Source organism: Ambystoma mexicanum, chromosome 9 (assembly GCF_040938575.1).
Source record: "Ambystoma mexicanum isolate Mex_15411 chromosome 9, UKY_AmexF1_1, whole genome shotgun sequence".
Classification (NCBI taxonomy): Eukaryota; Metazoa; Chordata; class Amphibia; order Caudata; family Ambystomatidae; genus Ambystoma; species Ambystoma mexicanum.
In genome coordinates, this window is record NC_090931.1 from 654,422,077 (window position 1) to 654,441,737 (window position 19,661).

Below are 19,661 nucleotides of genomic sequence, written 5' to 3' on the forward strand. Positions count from 1 at the left end.
AAATCATGCTCAGCTATTCAACATAAAAAAAGGAATGGAGGGCTAAGAAAAGGAACAGGGAGACAGTGTATGCTTGTGTTTAACTGATCAACAGGGGTTAATAGAGTGATTTAATGTTTTATGAGGGTGTGATTATTAGGATGCGTGGTTTTAGAGGGGGTTGGCTGGGGCTATCTGCGTGTGATTCGGGATGGCACACAGGCATCTGTTGCAAGGGGGAAGGGGCATCTTGCTATTTGGAAGAAGGATCAGGCATTATTGGACTAGAGGGAGGGATTGGGCATCTTGCTGGGGTCTGAATGGTTGGATAGGGGCATGCTGGTGTAGGTCTGGTGGGATGAGCCACTTTTGCGTGGCTCTGGAGAAAGGGGGCACATTGGTGTGGGTCTGGAGGGATGGATAGGACATAGTGGTGTGGGTCTGGGTGAGGGATAGGGACAGTGGTGTGGGTTGGGGTACATTGGTGTGGGTCTGGGGAGGGATGGAGGACATGGGTGTGTTTCTGGAGGGAGAGATGGGGCACAGTGTGTCTGGAGGGTGGCATGGGTCATCTAGGTGTGGGTTGGGAAGTGGGACGGGGCATTTTGGTGTGGCTCTGGAGGGAGGTGGTGGGGGCACATTGGTGTGGCTCTGGAGGGAGGTGGTGGGGGCACATTGGTGTGGCTCTGGAGGGAGGTGGTGGGGGCACATTGGTGTGGATCTTGGCAGAGGGATGGTGCACATGGGTTTGTTTCTGGAGGGAGAGATGGGGCACAGTGGGTCTGGTGGGTAGCGGGGGTCATCTAGGTGTGGGTTAGGAAGTTGGACGGGGCATCTTGGTGTGGCTCTGGAGGGAGGTGGTGGGGCACATTGGTGTGGATCTTGGCAGAGGGATGGTGCACATGGGTTTGTTTCTGGAGGGAGAGATGGGGCACAGTGGGTCTGGTGGGTAGCAGGGGTCATCTAGGTGTGGGTTAGGAAGTTGGACAGGGCATCCTGGTGTGGCTCTGGAGGGAGGTGGTGGGGGCACATTGGTGTGGATCTGGGTGGAGGGATGGTGCACATGGGTGTGTTTCTGAAGGGAGAGATGGGGCACAGTGTGTCTGGAGGGTGGCATGGGTCATCTAGGTATGGGTTGGGAAGTGGGACGGGGCATTTTGGTGTGGCTCTGGAGGGAGGTGGTGGGGGCACATTGGTGTGGCTCTGGCGGGAGGTGGTGGGGCACATTGGTGTGGATTTTGGCGGAGGGATGTTGCACATGGGTGTGTTTCTGGAGAGGGAGATGGGGCACAGCGGGTCTGGTGGGTAGCATGGGTCATCTAGGTGTGGGTTAGGAAGTTGGATGGGGCATCTTGGTGTGGCTCTGGAGGGAGGTGGTGGGGCACATTGGTGTGGCTCTGGGGGGAGGTGGATGGGGCACATGGGCATGTTTCTGGAGGGAGAAATGGGGCACAGTGGGTCTGGAGGGTGGCATGGGTCATCTAGGTGTGGGTTGGGAAGTTGGACAGGGCATCTTGGTGTGGCTCTGGAGGGAGGTGGTGGGGGCACATTGGTGTGTATCTGGGTGGAGGGATGGTGCACATGGGTGTGTTTCTGGAGGGAGAGATGGGGCACAGTGTGTCTGGAGGGTGGCATGGATCATCTAGGTGTGGATTGGGAAGAGGGACGGGGCATTTTGGTGTGGCTCTGGAGGGAGGTGGTGGGGGCACATTGGTGTGGCTCTGGAGGGAGGTGGTGGGGCACATTGGTGTGGATCTTGGCGGAAGGATGGTGCACATGGGTGTGTTTCTGGAGGGAGAGATGGGGCACAGTGGGTCTGGTGGGTAGCATGGGTCATCTAGGTGTGGGTTAGGATGTTGGGCGGGGCATCTTGGTGTGGCTCTGGAGGGAGGTGGTGGGGCACATGGGTTTGTTTCTGGAGGGAGAGATGGGGCACAGTGTGTCTGGAGGGTGGCATGGGTCATCTAGGTGTGGGTTGGGAAGTGGGACGGGGTATTTTGGTGTGGCTCTGGAGGGAGGTGGAGGGGGCACATTGGTGTGGCTCTCGAGGGAGGTGGTCGGGCACATTGGTGTGGATCCTGGCGGAGGGATGGTGCACATGGGTGTGTTTCTGGAGGGAGAGATGGGGCACAGTGGGTCTGGTGGGTAGCATGGGTCATCTAGGTGTGGGTTAGGAAGTTGGACGGGGCACATTGGTGTGGCTCTGGAGGGAGGTGGTTGGGCACATTGGTTTGGCTCTGGAGGGAGGTGGATGGGGCACATGGGCGTGTTTCTGGAGGGAGAGATGGGGCACAGTGGATCTGGAGGGTGGCATGGGTCATCTAGGTGTGGGTTGGGAAGTGGAACTGGGCATTTTGGTGTGGCTCTGGAGGGAGGTGGTGGTGGCACATCGGTGTGGCTCTGGAGGGAGGTGATGGGGCACATTGGTGTGGATCTTGGCGGAGGGATGGTGCACATGGGTGTGTTTCTGGAGGGAGAGATGGGGGAACAGTGTGTCTGGAGGGTGGCATGGGTCATCTAGGTGTGGGTTGGGAAGTGGAACGGGGCATTTTGGTGTGGCTCTGGAGGGAGGTGGTGGGGGCACATTGGTGTGGCTCTGGAGGGAGGTGGTGGGGCACATTGGTGTGGATCTTGGCGGAAGGATTGTGCACATGGGCATGTTTCTGCAGGGAGAGATGGGGAACAGTGGGTCTGGTGGGTAGCATGGGTCATCTAGGTGTGGGTTAGGAAGTTGGACGGGGCATCTTGGTGTGGCTCTGGAGGGAGGTGGTGGGGGCACATGGGTGTGTTTCTGGAGGGAGAGATGGGGCACAGCGGGTCTGGAGGGTGGCATGGGTCAGCTAGGTGTGGGTTGCGAAGTTGGATGGGGCATCTTGGTGTGGCTCTGGGGGGAGGTGGTGGGGGCACATTGGCGGGGATCTGGGTGGAGGTGGTGGGGGCACATTGGTGTGGATCTGGGTGGAGGGATGGTACACATTGGTGTGTTTCTGGAGGGAGAGATGGGGCACAGTGGGTCTGGACGGTGGCATGGGTTATCTAGGTGTGGGTTGGGAAGTGGGATGGGCATCTTGGTGTGGCTCTGGAGGGAAGTGGTCGGGTCCCATTGGTGTGGCTCTGGAGGGAGGTGGTGGGGGCACATTGGTGTGTTCTGGAGGGAGGTGGTGGGGCACATTGGTATGGCTCTGGAGGGAGGTGGATGGGGCACATGGGTGTTTTTCTGGAGGGAGAGATGGGGCACAGTGGGTCTGGAGGGTGGCAAGGGTCATCTAGGTGTGGGTTGGTAAGTTGGACTGGGCATCTTGGTGTGGCTCTGTAGGGAGGTGTTGGGGGCACATTGGTGTGGGTTTGATGGGAGGGATGGGGACATTGGTCTGGGGAGGGATGACCGCATATTGGTGTGGGTCTGGAAGGAGGGGACGGGGCACATTGGTGTGGGTCTGGGCGGATGGGGGCATACTAGGATGGGTGGTTTTAGAGGGGGTTGCCTGGGGCTATCTGCATGTGATTCAGGATCGGCACATGGGCATCTGATGCAAGGGGCATCTTGCTATGTGGAGGGAGGATGGTGCATTATGGTATTGGTCTAGAGAGAGGGATGGGGCATCTTGGTGTGGTTCTGAGAGGAAGGGATGGTGCACATGGGTGTGGGTCTGTAGGGAGGGATGGGGACATTGCTTTGGGTATGAAGGGAGGCACAGGACACATTGATGTGCGTTTGGAGGGAGGGATGGGGCACATTGGTGTGGGTCTGGAGGGAAAGATTGGGGCTCATTGGTCGGAGGACGGATAGGGGCATTTTTCTGTGTGGAGGGAGCATGGGCCATCATGGTATGGGTCTTGAGGAAGGGATTGTGCATCGTGGAGTCTGGATCGGAGGGGGCATTGTTGATATGGAATGGGCATATGATGGGGGCATGTCAGGGAATGGTGGAGCATGTGGGTCAGGGCTGGAGCGCTCTGGTGGGAAGGAAGGGGGCATCTGGGTGTGAATGGAGGGATGGGGTATGTTTGTCTGGAGAGAAGGATGTTGGTTTATTGGAGTGGTGGGAGTATGTGTGTGTCGAAGGGATGGGGTAATCGGGTGTGGGTATAGAGAGAGGGCGAATGGCGCCATCTGAGTGTAGAGGTAGAGATGAAGCATATGGGTGTGGCTCTGAGGGGTGGAGCATCTTGGTGTAGGTATGGAGGGACGGATGTTGGTGTCTTTGTGTGGGTTCGGATGGAGGGATGGTGGCATGTAGGTCAGGAGGGAGGTGGCATTTGAATCTGGAACGTGTTTGGAAGGAGAAATGGGGCATTTGAGTGTGAATGGTTTCTGCTTGTGGGTGGGGGCATAAAGGATCATTAACAGCGGAGCAGCGGGAGGGAGAGCTGTGGGCCCGACCTCGGTTGCATCCCAGACGTGCACACCCACAGCCTGGGGCACCTCTCGCAGAGCGGTCTGGTGCGCGTGGTCAACCAGCCCCCTCTCCTCACTGAGCTCGCATCTGCGCTGGCCGGGGGGCGCACACTCCTCTCTGACCTGCCAGCGGCTGGGCATTGGTGGGCACACCCCGGTCACCAGGGAAGCCCTGACTGGGGGCAGCCGGGAGCCGAGGGAAACCTGACTGCTCTCGAGGGGTGCCTCCCCAGGCAGACAGGCACCCGGGCAAGCCAGGCATGAGCCATGGTGCAGCTGGCTCACTTGACGGTGGGCGCCAAGGTTCCAGCCGCCCACCTTTGTGTGTGAGCAATGGCCAGGCCCGCTGGCACAGTGGGTGACCTTCCCTCTTGCCCAGGTACCTGGAGCTGGGTCCTATGCGGCCGGGCTGGGGTTTGAAGACTCTAGTGGTCCCACCGACCCCCTGTCTGTGCTGTCTCTGGCCTGCCTTGTTGTCCATCTCCCAGCCCCCCTCCCAAAAGGGAAGCGGAAGGGGTCGGGGAAGGATGAGTGGATCGGGCCGTGTGGGCAGGTGGCGGAGCGGCCTACCTCCATCCCCCTGGGAAGTGCTGTGCTGCTGCAGCTGGCGGTCAGGCTGAGCACCTGGATTATTATTTTTTATTTTTTAGAAACTACAATGGTTTCGGCCGAGCTAGACAGGGAGCTGGGCTGTCCTGCCACAGCCAGCGCTGCCTCCCCCAACCTCTCCTGCACCGGCAGGGTCAGGCCGACGTCTAGGACAAAAAAAGTTGCCTGTGGCTCTTGGCGGTGGATCACTCGACTCGTGCATCGATGAAGAACGCAGCTAGCTGCGAGAATTAGTGTGAATTGCAGGACACATTGATCAACACTTCGAACGCACCATGTGGCCCTGGTTTTTTCCCGGGACTACGCCTGTCTGAGGGTCGCTTGTACATCAATTGCCCCGGGGTTCACTCCCAGGGGCGTGGCTGGGGCTGTCGCAGGGACCACATTCCATTCATCCCCCTAAGATCAGACCCCGATCAGCACCGTCGCTGGATCCTTGGATCTGGCGCACAAGCTCATTGCCGACGCGTCCTGGTTTCCCCAGTTTCCCCACCTCATGCTGGTTTCGGGAGGGCCGGGTGGCCGACGCGCCCCAGATGTGGTGGCGGCGGCAGCAGGCTTTAAAAAAGCCTGGCGCACCTTCACCCTACCCCGGGGCACCTGGCCGTGCTGTGTGTGGCTGTCTTTGGTGTCCCACGGCTGCCGGCGCAGGATGACCATGGAACACGGACCTCGTGACCATGTGGGCTTTGGTCACAGATTGGGACAGAATACACTCGCCTGCGCCAAGGGCTGGGGCAACCCCCCATACGGGCCCGAGGCCAGCTGCCCTGAGCTTTGTGCTCCCCGACCACGGCCTCAGATCAGACATGGTGACCTGCTGAATTTAAGCATATTACTAAGCAGAGGAAAAGGAACTAACCAAGATTCCCTCAGTAACGGCCAGTGAAAAGGGAAGAGCCCAGCGCCGAATCCCCATTCAGCAGCAGGCGTGGGAAATGTGGCGTACAGAAGACCGACTCCCCGGCATCACTCAGGGGGCTCAAGTCCTTCTGATCGAGTCTCCCCACGCGGATGGTGTTAGGCCGATAGCGGCCTCTTGCACACCGGGATCAGGTCTTCTTGGAGTCAGGTTACTTGGGAATGCAGCCCAAAGCGTGTGGTAAACTCTGTCTAAGGCTAAATACGGGCGCGAGACTGGTGACTAACAAGTACCGTAAGGGAAAGTTGAAGAGAGTTCAAGAGGGTGTGAAACGGTTGAGCGGTAAACTGGTGGGGTCTGTGCAGTCCACCCACAGGATTCAACACGGCAGGCAGGTTGTTCACCTGGAACGGTGGAGGCCCTTGCGGGTCTGCGGCCCAGGCACATGCAGCCCCAGCAGGGTGCATTTGGGAAGGCCCCAGGGGGCAGGTGGCTCTCTGCTCCAGCAGAGAGTGTTACAGCCCCCTGACAGCAGTTTTGCTGTGTCCACGGGGCTGAGGGAGATAGACCACCACCGGGCCCTTTTCCGGCAACTGTCCTGGCCCCTCTTGGGGAGTTGCTAGAGTGGCCACGGGAGACGGGGCTCCCGATGTGACTGTGGTGGACTGCCCTCAATACACCCCAACCACATCGTGCTGCCGGGCGGGGAGGCCCACAAAGGGCGCCAGGGGTCGGTTAACCACCCGACCTGTCTGGAAACACTGACTAAGAATATAATGCCTGCCCGAGTCAGAGGGATGAATGAAACCCTGTAATGTAATGATGTTGAGGGCTGGTGCCCGGCAATTGCAGTGGCATCCTGTCGCGGTGGGCTCTCCACCGACCCGTCTCCCCCGCTCTGTCAGAGATGATGCATGAGCGTGTGTGATAGGACCCGAAAGATTGTGAACTCGGCCTGGTGGAGGTCCGTAGCGGTCCTGATGTGTAAATCGGTCATCCGACCTGGGTATAGGGGCAAAAGACTAATCAAATGATATAGTAGCTGGTTCTCTCCGAAGTTTCACTCAAGATAGCTGGCGCACGGAAACCCCAGTTTTATCTAGCAAAGCAAATGATTAGAGGTCTTGGGGCCAAAATTATCTCAACCTGCTCTCAAGCTTTAAATGGGTATGAAGCCCGGCTTGCTGGCGTGGAGCCGGGTATTGTATGAAAGTGCTCAGTGGGCAACTTTTGGTAAGCAGAACAGGCGCTGCGGGATGAACCGCACACGGGGTTAAGGCGCATGATGCAGATGCTCATCAGTCCCCAGAAACAGTGTTGGTTGATATAGACAGCAGGATGGTGGCCATGGTAGTCGGAATCCGCTAAGGAGTGTGTAACAACTCACCTGTCGAATCAACTAGCCCTGAAAATGGATGGCCCTGGAGCATCAGGCCCATACCAGGCCGGCGTTGAGAGCCGCGGGGGCTAAGTCAGGTGAGTAGGAGGGCTGCTGCAGTACGCACAGAAGCCCGGGGCGAGGGCCCGAGTGGAGCCGCCGCAGGTGCAGATCTTGGTTGTAGTAGCAAATATTAAAACGAGAACTTTGAAGAATAAAGTGGAGAAGGGTTCCATGTGAACAGAAGTTGAACATGGGTCAGTCAGTCCTAAGGGATGGGCGAGCGCCGTTCGGAAGGGATGGGCTATGGCCTCCATTGCCCTCAGCCGATCGACAGGAAGTCGGGTTCAGATCCCCAAATCCAGAGTGGCAGGGACGGGCGCCCTTGTGGCATCCAGTGCGGCAATGCAAATGATCCCAGAGAAGCCGGCGGGAGCCGCAGAGTTTTTTTTTTTTTTTTTGGAAAAAACAATTTTTATTTTATATAACACACAATTCTTGGGACTTCCATCATCAGATTCAGCGTCAGAGTGTTACAATCAGCATTGTCCAGTCTCATGAAACTCCCTCCCCCCTAACTTGAGCCAATATGTCCGTCATCATCCTGTGATTTTTCAGGTGGGTTTATCGTCGTCTCTTTATCCGTTTTATCATCGTTCTGATCAGACTGGGGGGCCACTCATGGTAGCCACAGCTGCCTCCATTCAATTAGGGGTCCTACCTCCTCCTTCCCTCCCCTACAAACCGTGTACCACCAAATAGCCGTTTCTGCCTCTGCCCATTTTAAGAGGTCAGCCCACCACAACTCTATCCTCGGCCTCTGGGCTGCCTTCCAGCACATTGCTATCCTTCGTTTGGCCTGGACATATGCTAGATCTTTCATTTTGCTTATGTGCTTTAAGTTACGTGGCCTAGGGAATCCCCCCAGCATGCATGCCCAGGCCGACTCCACCTCCAGTGTAATACTGGTTCCTGCTAAGCGTGCCTTCACTTCTTGCCAAAACCGCCCCACCTCAGGGCAGGCCTAAAACATGTGGAGTAGCCCAGCCTCCTCCACCCCACACCTAGGGCATTTCTGAGTCGTATGGCCACCAAACCTAGCGATCTTACTGGGGGTGAGCTATGCTCTATGTGTGACATATAGTTGGATCTGCTGGAGCCTTGCGTTCCGGGACACTTTTTTATGATATCTTTGGGCTCTTTTCCAGAGCCCATCCGACATGGGCTCTCCCACCTCATCCTCCCAAAGTTGTCTGTTGGGTCAAGTCCTTCCCCACCTTGGACCCCAACAGCTCGTATATGCGGGAAATCTCATGCCCACCCTCTGAAATATCATATATAGCCTCCATGGTGGCATCCGGTTGTCCGGTGAGCACCTCTGTTGGCCACTTCACTCGTACTCTCTTGACAATTCTGGTGTAAGTTATGTACTGCCCTTTATGCACCCCAGTATCTTCGATCAGGTTCGGGAACTCTAATGCCTCCCCTTCCAGCCATATGTCTCCCAGGGTGGCCAGGCCCACTGGTTCCCAGTACTTGCGGACCCCTTGTATCAGCTGGGGATCCTCTCCACATAGTGCTGCAAACGGCACCTGTATAGAGTACGGAACCAGGTGTCCCGCAATCTGCCACGTTCTGTGCCATATCTCCCATCCCAGTACCAGCAGCCCCGCCATCCCCCGGACCCTCGACTTGGACAGCCACACCACTTCTTTGTGAAAGAAGGGGAGCAGTTCCCTGCACAGCAGCCTGGTTTATGCCGTCTCCTCGCCAGACAGCCATCTTGCTACATACTGCAGCTGCCCTGCCAGATAGTATAGCTCAAAATTTGGCAGGTTGATCCCTCCCCTATCACACGAGTTCTGTAGTTTCCAGAGGGCCACCCTGTTCCTGGAGTTGCCCCAGATGAAGCTCCTACACAGGCTATGGAGGCTAGCGAAAAAGCGCCTCGGGATCCCATGCGGGATGTTAACAAAGAAATGCAACATTCTGGGCAAAACTACCATTTTTAGCAGAGCAGCCCTCCCCACCATAGCAAGGGGTAACCTGGACCAGAATCCCATGCTGTTCTTAATTTCTTCTACTGCTTTAACTGTGTTGCTTGCATGTTCTTCTGCCATATGGTATATGTCAATTCCGAGATATCGAAACGACTTTGTGTGCCAGGGTAATCGGCAACACTGGCAGACTCCTGGGCAAGACAAGCTTGTATCTCCCCAGAGGGAACACGCTAGACTTTGTGGGGTTAACCGCTATGCCAGAGAGAACGGCAAATTGCTCCATCATGTCTAGAATATATTGCATGTTCTCTTCTGGGTAGCGTAAATATAACAGTATGTCCGCATATAAAGAAACAAGGTGCATGCCATCCGCAGTGCGAATACCTATCTCCTCGTATTGCTGTCTCAGGCAGGTGGCCAATGGCTCCAGTGCCCATATGTATAACATGGGCAGCCCTGTCTAGTGCCTCTGCTTAGTTACCATTTGTCCGAAATGATAGCACCCGTTTTGACCCTGGCGATCGGGGAGCTGTATAACATTGTCACCCACCTGAGGTACCCCGGTCCCATTCCATAGCCTTTAAAGGTCGCAATCAATTAGGGCCTTTTCACTGGCTCGAAGGCCTTGACCGCGTCTAGTGAAACTATTGCCAGTTCACCTGGGTCATTTTTTGTCTGGTCAAGGATGTGATGCAGTCTTCTGAGATTATCAGTTATGTTCCTGACATAGCCCGTTTGGTCGGCGTGTATCAGTTTACCAATGACAGCCTTAAGCCTATTTGCCAGTACAGCAGTGAGGATTTTACTAACCTGATTGAGCATCGATAAGGGCCTGTACGACTCACAATCAGTGATAGGCTTGCCCGGCTTCAGAAGCGGGATAATCACCGCCTCTCGCAGGGTCTCTGGTAGCCTGCCTTGCTCATACGACTGGATAAGCATGCCAGCAGCGGGGGAAGCAACTCTTGTTCATAGGTTTTATAAAATTCACTTGGAAGCCCATCGGACCCGGGGGCCTTACAGGTGGGCAAGTAGCGAACCACTGGTTCGAGTTCTTCCATCGTAATAGAGGCATCTACGTCTGCGCGTTCTGCCTCATCTAAGGTGGGTAGGCCCATGTCCTGCAATCTTACCCGAATTTTGTGGTCTCTAGGGCCACCTGGGTCCTCATAAATAATCCTCCCTGAATCCCGGGTCCTGCAGAGCCTCGGCTCTGAGTTTCCAAGTGGGAATCCGTGCCCTGGGAGGTTGATGCTGCCACTCTAGGACCAGGGGGAGTGGTCCAAAAGCACCCTAGCTTTGTATTCCGCACCTTCCATCTCCTGCCAACTCTGTGGAGGCGAACACATAGTCTAATCTTGTGTGAAGGGCGTGTGGTGCCGTATAGTGCGAGTATTGTCTATCCACTGGATGCAACTGCCTCCAGACATCCACCAGGTCGAAGTCCCTCGGGAGGGCCTGCAGCACCTTTGCTGCTGGGGTTGGTTTGTCTATCTTACTATCCGATCTGTCAACATTAGGGTTAGGTACACAGTTAAAATCACCTCCCCAAATAATCCCACCACCCAGCAGAGGGCCGACTCTACCGTACAGGGTCCTAAAGTAAGCCGCTGTGTCCTGGTTAGGGGCATATAAATTTACAATACACACTTCTCGGTTTTCCAATATACCCTTCACAACAGTCAATCTGCCATCTGGGTCACCCGTGACCTGAAGCAGCTGAAATGGCACCTGCGGCACCACCCAGATGATAACTCCTCTAGCGTAGGCCGAGTATGTGGATCCCACCAGGCACCCCCTCCACTTCTTCTTAACCACCTCCAATTTCTCCCTAGTGAGGTGGGTCTCTTGCAATAATGCTATGTCGGTGCTCATCCTTTTCAGATACATCATCACCTTGTTACGTTTCAGATAGCTGTTGAAGCCCCTGACATTCCAGGTAACCACTGTAAGGCACCCTGGCGCCATCACCATGATATCCCGCCTCTTAAGGGTCACATTTTGGCTCAATACCCTTTCCCTCCCATCAAACTTCCCTCCAACCCCCTTCCCAACTCCCCATCCCCCAACTTCAAACCACTGCACACCCCTCTCACCCTCCCACCTCCCCCCCTTCGTCTACCCCAACCCCAACAAGTGCCCAGCTCCATCCCTGGATCTCGGGCCCCCCTGCGTTTGGTTCTGCCCTAAAAGGCCCCAGCCCAGAACCCAGCAGGGTGTCACCGAACTACCAGTGACCTAACTAAACTATTTGCTATGGGGGTGTGAGGTCATGCTCCGTATAGCTCCTATATCTATATCAAGGTTTCCAGTGCCACTGTCTCATATTTATAATTGTAGCTCTGAACACCCTCCTCTGCCGGTGTATGCAATGCTATATTCAAGTCCCATTGTCATGAGCTGCAGCACCTAGAGCACTTTTCCGACGCATGTTACTTATCTCCACCTTCTGCTCCCTAGATGTCCGGTTCTTGGGGACAGCTCTGCGCATCTAACCATCCCATGGCGTCCTCTGGGGTGTCAAAAAACAAGGTTCTGCTCTTGTAGAAAACCTTCAGTTTAGCTGGAAAAAGCAGCATGTACCTATGGCCTGCATCCCGCAATCTTCTTTTCACGGACCCAAAGTTCATGCGGCTGCGCTGTACTTGCAAGGTATAATCCGGGTATGCCGTTATGTTTGCAGCACCTCTTTGTATCGTGCCGCCCTTCCGAAAGGGTTCAAGGATTTTTTTCCTGGTCCTGGTAGTTTAGGATCTTCGCTATCACCGGCCTGGGGGGGGCGGTAGGGTTCCCCGGCGGTGGCTTCCTCATCAGGGCCCTGTGTGCCCTCTCTACACCGAACCCCTAGGACAGAGCTCCCCCGGTTATCTCCTGTAATAGCATAGACTCGATGTATTCGTAGGGTTAGTTCCCTCAGCTCCTTCCGACAATGGGAATATTGTTCCTTCGGGTGCGTCCCTCTGCCTCTTCCGACCTGCTCTCCAGATTGCCCACACGTTGTACCAAGGCGTGAAGTTCAGATTTATGGGCAGCACAGGCTGCTGTGTTCGGGGCCACCTCTTTTTCCAGGTCCTCCGTGCGCTCAGCCAACAATCGTACGTCTTGCCGGAGAAGATTTACGTCCTCCTGCACCGCTCCAACTTTGAGCTCAAGTACAGCTTTCAATTCACTGATTGCCAGGCCCAGTTTGGTCTCCAAGGCCACTTTCAGGTCCGCAATCACCGCAAGTACCTCCTGGTTGCCCATAATGTCTGGGCCCCCAGCGGGGGTCCTGTCTTTCTTCCTGGCCCCTTCTGCACCTGGTGGTGTTTTGGCAAAATTGTCCAGTGTGGGCTGCTTGCCTTTCTGTCTGATGGGTTTGTTGGACATCTTGTTGCGTCAGGGTAAAGTGAGTCGGCCCCAAAACGTGCTGTCCTCTTTTAGAACGTGCTAAATTGCCCAAAATGTCTAGGCCCGGCCTGATCGTTTCAGGGGTGTCCTCCAGCGACCTCCCCTATTTCTAGAATGGACTGTGTCCTCCCATGTACCCATGTGGGTTCATTCAGCCTTCACAGACTAAGGACCCTGCCCCAGTCGATCTAGCTCCCCGGGCTGTCTGCCTGGCGCTGGTGTGGCTCTGCGGGCTCCGGTGGCCACTCTTGCTGGTCCCCACTTTCATGGGGCAACCCTGTACACCTTCATCTGCAGTTACCTCTTGCAGCCACCTCGGGCACGTTGTCTACGTCTCTTTGTTCCCACTTCAGGCGGCTGCAAGTCTCTGTGTTTCTGTCTAAGCCTGTCTGTGCCGCTCGAGTGGCTGGATCAGCATTCGTAAATCAATCATAGGCATGTCTTGTTCTTCGTTGTGCTATTGTGTTTACTAGCCTCCACAGGATGGTTTAGTGGAGTTTGTTGCAGGTTGGGTTGCTGATGTGTGCCTGCGCCTCTTCGTCTCACGGTGCGGCGCTGGGTTTATTGTGTCATGGGCATTTCAGCTTATCAGCTGTCTGTGAGCAGCAACGGTGCTCTTTTCTCTCCTCCCATCACCTCGTTAAAGGAGACGGACGCTCCCAGCATCGCCTCCCTCTGATCGATCCGCTTGGTGCACAGCGTACCGGGCAGCTCCCTGCGTCTATATACACACGCGCATTGGCGCCATTTTGAATGCGCTATCCAAGCTCCGCATCGCAGCCCATTCAAAGAATTGCTTGGCAACGTGATAGTTAGTTCAATATAAGTCAGTAGTGCTCTGGTCGCCACCGGTTCATTCTAGTTACTGGTTCCACATTCCACCATGCAATAGTTCCATGTTTGCAGGGTCAGCGCTCTGCATGACCCTGCCCTGTGCTGCAATTGCAAGATCAACTCCCTTGTCCCCGGTGGATGCGTGAACTTATACACGTTGCAAAGGGTAATATGATTAAGCTGGCATCTGTTTTGCTAGGAGCTGCTATCACATCTAATCAGGGTCCCCCTGTGTGCCTCCGTCAGGTCTCAGGCAACCCTTAGGCTGTGCTCGGCTTTATTATCAGTGAAACTTGATTGCATCCATTTCAGGGTCTTCCTGTGTGGCACTCCGTATACTAAGCTGGCCCTGTACATCCGTGTTATTGCGTTACCTTCGGTCCGGATGGCCGCAACACGGAGCCTGCAGCCGTGGACACCATGCGTGACCCAAAAAGCTGCCCTGTCATAGGCCTGTCTAATGATCAAGTCTCCACTGCGGCTGCAAGCGAAACCGCCCACAATGCTTGGACGGCTCACATGCCGTCACTTCGCTACAGCTGCTTGTGGGCACGCCGGTGCCTCGTATGTGTTGCGCATACACTGCCGAGTATTGCAGTGTATATTGTACTGTCACTTATTCATGGGTGAGCAGCCTTGTAGTCTACTCCTTCGGGCTTCTCCCCCGGGTCACGCGCTGTGGCCACAGGGGGTCTTCACAGCTCCGCTCTACTCGCGGCCCCTTCTGGCAGACCCGATCTGAGCGCAGCTCTCTCTCCTACAACGGGCTGCTCGCGAGTCAGCTGTCCTCCACATCTCTTTGTTGTTGGTGGATCGCCATTTTAGATTCCTCACAAGCGCACCGCCACAAAATTCTTCCGGCTGATTTCGCTCGCATTACAGCGCTGATCCTCACCATCTCCAGCTCCAGTTGGGCAGTGTTAGTTCATGAACTCGGGCAAACGATGTATTCAGACCAGGATGGTTTCAATGTGTCACATTTTCTCGGATCATTTCAGGATCATCAGGAGCCTCCTTGGAAACACGTCCTCCTACATGGCTCTGTAGCCACGCCCCCAGCCACACAGAGTTCTTTTCTTTGTGAGGGGCAGGGGACCCTGGAATGGGTTTGCCCCGAGAAAGGGGCCCGAGCTTTGCAACGCGTCGCTGTTCCGGTGGCGTCCGGTGAGCCCCCGCTGGTCCTTACAAATCTGGGTGAGATTTTGAAAATCTCGCGCCAGGCCGTACCCATATCCGCAGCACGTCTCCAAGGCGGACAACCTCTGGCATGTCAGAACAATGTAGGTACGGGAAGTCAGCCTCTGGTTGCGAGCCGGTCCCTTCCTGGGGATCACCCCAGCTGCAGTGTTCGCCAATCTTGTGCTTCCTCTGGGGGTTCAGGGCCGACATTCTGCCTCGGCCGACACCTAGCAGCTGACTTGGAACTGGTGCGCACCAGGGGAATCTGACTGTTTAATTAAAACAAAGCATTGCGAAGGCCTGTGGAGGGTGTTGATGCAATGTGATTTCTGCCAAGTGCTCCTAATGTCAAAGTGAAGAAATTCAATGAAGCGTGGGTAAACGGATGGGGTAACTATGACCTTTAAGGTAGCCACATGCCTCGTCATCTAATTAGTGATGTGCATGAATGGATGAATGAGATTCCCACTGTCCCTATCTACTATCTAGCGAAACCACAGCCAAGGGAACAAGCTTGGAAGAATCGTCGGGGAAAGAAGACCCGGTTGAGTTTGACTCTAGTCTGGCACTGTGAAGAGACATGAGGTAGGATAAGTGGGAGGCCCTCGGGCCGCTGGTGAAATACCACTACTCTTATTGTTTTTCCACTTACCCGGTGAGGCGGGGGGCGAGCCCCATGGGGCTCTAGCTTCTGGCTCCAAGCACCCGGCACCTGCCGGGCACGACCCGCTCCGGGGACAGTGGCAGGTGGGGAGTTTGACTGGGGTGGTACACCCTGTCAAAGCATAACGCAGGTGTCCTAAGGCGAACTCAAGGAGGACAGAAACCTCCCGCGGAGCAGACGGGCAAAAGCTAGCTTGATCTCGATTTTTCAGTATGAATATAGACCGTGAAAGCAGGGCTTCACGATCCTGCTGACTTTTTGGGTTTCAAGCAGGAGGTATCAGAAAAGTTACCACAGGGATAACTGGCTTGTGGCGGTCAAGCCTTCATAGCGACGTTGCTTTTTGATCCTTCGATGTCGACTCTTCCTATCATTGTGAAACAGATTTCACCAAGCATCGGATTGTTTACCCACTAATAGGGAACGTGAGGTGGATTTAGACCATTGTGAGACAGGTTAGTTTTACCCTACTGATGATGTGTTGTTGCAATAGTAATCCTGTTCAGTACGAGAGGAACCGCAGGTTCAGACATTTGGTGTGCATGCTTGGCTGAGGAGCCAATGGGATGAAGCTACCATCTGTGGGATTATGACTGAACGCCTCCACGTCCAAAATCCCCCCCTCCACCACAGAGCATCAGTTAGCTTAGGACAGCCGGCCTTGGGGCCGGTGTGTAGAGCCGCTTGCCTCAGGACTTGAGTATGGACAGAATGGGGGCCACCTCTCTCATCCATAGTGCACCGCATGTTTGTGGGAATCTGGTGCTAAATCATTCATCGACAACCTGATTCTGGTTCAGGGTTTCGTAAGTAGCAGAGCAGCTATGTTGCTGCGATCTATTGGAAGTCATCCTCTGAGCCAAGCTTTTGTTGCAAGGCGGCAGCACCGCCAAGGTTCTCCATCCTTCCTCCTGGGGCATGCGGGGTGCACAGGAAAATACCACCCACCATAGGGGCGCACTCTTCTCACCTTTCCTGGTCAGTCTGGCAGACCAGATGGCCTTGGGCCCGGGCCTTCGAGGTGGTGCCTTAAGCCCCCGAACAGGGCAGGGGAAGAGAGGGTGCAGCCACCCCAGGGCGCTGGGTTGGAGCTAAAGCCTGTGCCCCTGGAAAGTGGGGTTGGGGCAGGCCCGGCTGGCCACTGGACCACCTGGCTTGGTAGTAGGCCCAGATGGCCCAAGTTGTGGCTGGTGGACCAGATGCCCGAGTTGTGGCTGACTCCTGCATTTCTCTCCGGTCGGGTTCCGTAAGCTTAATAGTCGGCGTGGAAGTCTCTCCCCGGACCGAGAGCGCTGAGTTGGTGCCTTAAACCCAGGGTGGGGAAGAGAGGCAGCAGCTTAAGCACCCACCCCAGAGCACGCGGGGTGGTACCTTAAGCCTGTGCCCCTGGGCGGTGGGGGCAGGTACGGCCGCTGGGCCATCTGGCCCGGGGAGTAGGCCCAGATGGCCCGAGTTGTGGTTGCCACGGCTGACTCCTGCATTTGTCTACGGTTGGCATGGAAGTGCCACCTTGCGGCCTTCAGGGCGGCCGTGGCGCAATTACCGGCTTTAGTTCAATGGCGTTCGTGGGTTGCTCCCGGTCCTCTGGCAAGTATCAACCAGTTGTGGTCAGGTCCAAGACGAGGTGCGTGCGTCAAGGGGCGCCCTGAGCGGGTCCCTTTCCTCCGCGTGGGGGTAAATGCTCTCGCAGTGGCCGGCCCTGAGTTCCACAGTGTTTGTGGGTTAGTCCTGGAGGGAAAGGCTCTAATGTTGTGGGAGCAGCTCAGGCCAGAGCTCCAGGGTGAAAGCCCCCGAACCCAGTGGTAGTCGCATCGCTCCCCACAGGGAAAAGCTCTAAAGGGGCCCTGCTAAAGCTCCATGGTGGCTGGCGGCGGGGGTGTCCTGGCCTTGGGTGCCTGTCTCACGTCTGGGTTGACTGTCCGAAAGCCTGGTGGTGATCGTGGGGAGCCCTGTCCCTCCCTGGAGGGTAAAGCTCTAATGTGGCGGGCGAAGCTCTAAGGCGGCCCGGGCCAGAGCTCCACGGTGGCTGGGGCTGCTGCCCCCACTGGCCTTGGGTGCCAGCCTTGTGCGTGAGCGTGGAGTCCCCATGCTTTGCGGTAGTTGCAGGGAGCCCTGGAAGGGGAAGCTCTAAATGGGCCCTGCTAAAGCTCCAGGATGGCTGTGGGGGGTGCTGGTCTCACATGAGGGGCGACTGTCCCTCCCCAGAGGGATAAGCTCCAGGGTGGATCAAAAACCTCTTATGTGGGGGGGGGGAGAAAAACTCTAAGGTGGCCTTGCCAGAGCTCGAGGATGACGATTGGTGCTGGCCCATGCCTTTGGGCACCTGCCGGTGCCCTGTCCTTTGTCAGGTGGGGGGGCCAAAGGCCCTTCCCATCCAGGCCCATTGGAATGCTTTGACCTACCAGATGGCCGCTCTCCGAGCCCGGCCATCTGGTTATTGGCCAGAGGAATGTCTACAAGGACCAGGCGGCTTGGCTGCTCTGGAAGTTCTGATGGGCGTCAGGTTAAGTTGTTTCTCCAGTTGGGTCTCTAAGGAGCCCGAGGCTTTTGCAGAGAGGTCCCGCTCTGTCACTCTGGGTACACAGATGACGAAACTTAGTCTCCTTCCTCCGGATTACTATAGACTGGGTGAGAGGGACCTGTCTGCGCTCCTCTTGGTTCTCGTTGCCCAATCCGGGCTCTATGGTGAAAACCCGGGCCAGCCGGGGGGCGTGCCCCACGCAATGCCCCAGCAGAGACTGGCCTGCTGGGGGTGCTCTTCCGAGCACTCCATGGGATCGATTTGGTGCACTTGGTCTGTCTAGGGTTGGACTGCTTGGCCATCCTCGGCTGTTTCAAGCAATTTGCTTCCACCCGCCTTGAGGCCGTGTCAAGGGTTTGCTTCCCTCGGGGAGGGCCCCCTCGTTTGGGCAGCTCTAGAACGAAGGCTAAGCAGCCCGGCAGCTGCCCAGTGGTCAGATCAGACGGGTTCCCCTCGCAAGCCACAACGCGGCCCCTCCTCCACCAAGCACGTTTCTCCAGCAGTTCGGAACACACGTTGGCTGCTGACCCCCTCTGTCGCCATACCAGTGGCAGCGTGCCTGCAAACCCCACTACCGGTTCAAGTTGTGCCTGGCCTCTCCCTCCCACCCACCCTGTGGCATGGCTGAGCAGGCCCGGCCGCCGGCACCTGCGTGACCAACCTGTCCACCCGACACGCACACGTCTAGGGATGCTCTTTGGCGCTCGGGTCCTGCAGACAGCCCAAGAGGGTGCGCAGGTTGGCTCTGAGGCAGTCGCGCGGCTCCCCCCGTTTCCACCCTCCATCAGGTCCGGCTACCTCATTGATCCTGCCAGTAGCATATGCGTGTCTGAAAGATTAAGCCATGCACGTGTAAGTACAAACGACTGGTACAGTGAAATTGCAAATGGCTCATTAAATCAGTTATGGTTCCATTGATCGTCCATCTGTTACTTGAATAACTGGTAATTCTAGAGCTAATACATGCCCACGAGCGCGGACCTCCCGGGATGCATGCATTTATCAGACCAAGACCAATCCGGGCTCGCCCGGCCGCTTTGGTGACTCTAAATAACCTCAGGCCCATCGCACATCCATGTGACCGTGACGATGCATTCAGATCAACTTTCGATGGTACTTTGGTGACCACGGGCAATGGGGAATCGCGATTTGATTCTGGAGAGGGAGCCTGAGAAACGGCTACCACATCAAGGAATGCAGCAGGCGCCGAAATTACCCAATCCCGACTCCGGGAGTTAGTGACGAAAAATAACAGTACAGGACTCTTTCGAGGCACTGTAATTGGAATGAGTACAATGTTTAAATCCTTTAACGAGTACCCATTGGAGGGCAAGTCTGGTGCCAGCAGCCACGGTAACTCCAGCTCCAATAGCATATATTAAAGTTGCTGCAGTTAAAAAGGTTGTAGTTGGATTTTGGGATTGAGCTGGCGGTCTGCCGTGAGGCGAGCTACCACTGCCTTTCCCAGCCCCTGCCTGAGCGTCCTGGGGGTCTGAAGCGTTTACTTTGAAAAAAGTACAGTGTTCAAAGCAGGCTGGTCACCTGAATACTTAAGCTAGGAATAATGTAATAGGACACTTGTTCTATTTTGTTGTTTTTCGGAACTGGGGCAGTGATTAAGAGGGACGGCCGGGGGCATTCGTATTGTGCCGCTAGAGGTAACGTTCTTGGACCAGCGCAAGACGAACCAAAGTGAAAGCATTAGCCAATAATGTTTTCATTAATCTACTGTTGTTTTTGGTTGTTGGTCTTCAGGTCTGCCACTCTGCCAAATTCCCCTAGGAGTGCTGTTAACTTCCCGAGGGAAGTGTCCATGTCTGTTAGCACGACTAGGAGGTCGTCGGCA

General features: G+C 55.7%; 1 protein-coding gene and 1 non-coding gene across 3 annotated transcripts in view; both read left to right on the plus strand.

Moving 5' to 3' along the window:
• Positions 1-19,661, plus strand: part of SLC43A2 (solute carrier family 43 member 2) — a 179,212-nt gene that overhangs the window by 16,188 nt on the left and 143,363 nt on the right. The gene's annotated exons all lie outside the window — the stretch shown is intronic.
• Positions 5,157-5,307, plus strand: LOC138491079 (5.8S ribosomal RNA). Its single transcript, XR_011275950.1, has one exon. It is a non-coding gene; the product is annotated as a 5.8S ribosomal RNA (ribosomal RNA).